Below are 960 nucleotides of genomic sequence, written 5' to 3'. Positions count from 1 at the left end.
AGAAAGCAGTTATACATAGCCAACTTAGACTGAGTTAAATCTAATAATAATATAATTAAAAAATAATAATAATTTAGCTAACTCCTAACCATTTTTTCCACTCCATTATTTTTGCATTAATATTCTAACCTCCTATCAAACTGATGCCCTAATATTAAGATTCATTTCCTCTAGCTGCTCCTCTGCCATGCTCGAATCCACATAGCCCATTTCATATAGCTGCTCTTCTGCCATTTCCCTATCTATAGGCTCCAACTCCTCTAGTTGCTCTCTTTCAATTTTCCTATCCATGGCCTTCTGTTGGAAATGATGAAACATAATTGGCATTGATGATGGCTTTAATGTGAATTGAAAAATGAGAAGTCCCACATTGGAGGGAACACACTCATTTATGACATTTATAAGGAGTTAGTTTCACAATTGGGTTGGGCCCCAAGGGGCACCGCAATTTTGTGAAGGAGGGAGAACGCAAGCAAACGGACCACCACACGCGCGCCGCCGCCGCCTGTCCGGCCGGCTCGGGTCGGGTTGTGGTGTATTATTGTTTTTTAAGGCTCAAAGCACACCAAAAGCTCAAAGCTCTTCATATCTAAGGCTTTTCTCACTTCTCCCCCTTATATTCTTCTTCTTCTTTTCTTGAGTAGCCTCCGAGTGTCAGTCTGTCGACTGGCATACAGAGGGTGTAATTCTAGAACGGTTTTCTACAGTGCAGTAGAACTCCGATACAGTGAATCTGGGCTGTTTTATCCTGGGGACTTCGTGGTTGATAGTCTGCCTTGCACAATTTTGGGCAGTGCCTCGAAACGTCTTAAAGAGAGCGACCTAGTCCGCGACTCAACCCAGTAATATTTTCGGTGGCATAAATTGTTTTCAAAGGTTTTCGAATTTCAAAAACAACAATTTTAAGACGTTTTCGAACTGCCATGTCTACCGACGAAATTACTGGGTCAGGTTCATCTG

This window comes from Cicer arietinum, chromosome 4 (genome assembly GCF_000331145.2).
Source record: "Cicer arietinum cultivar CDC Frontier isolate Library 1 chromosome 4, Cicar.CDCFrontier_v2.0, whole genome shotgun sequence".
NCBI lineage: Eukaryota > Viridiplantae > Streptophyta > Magnoliopsida > Fabales > Fabaceae > Cicer > Cicer arietinum.
The sequence above is the reverse complement of the archived record's forward strand: the minus strand, read 5'-3'. Positions refer to the sequence as shown.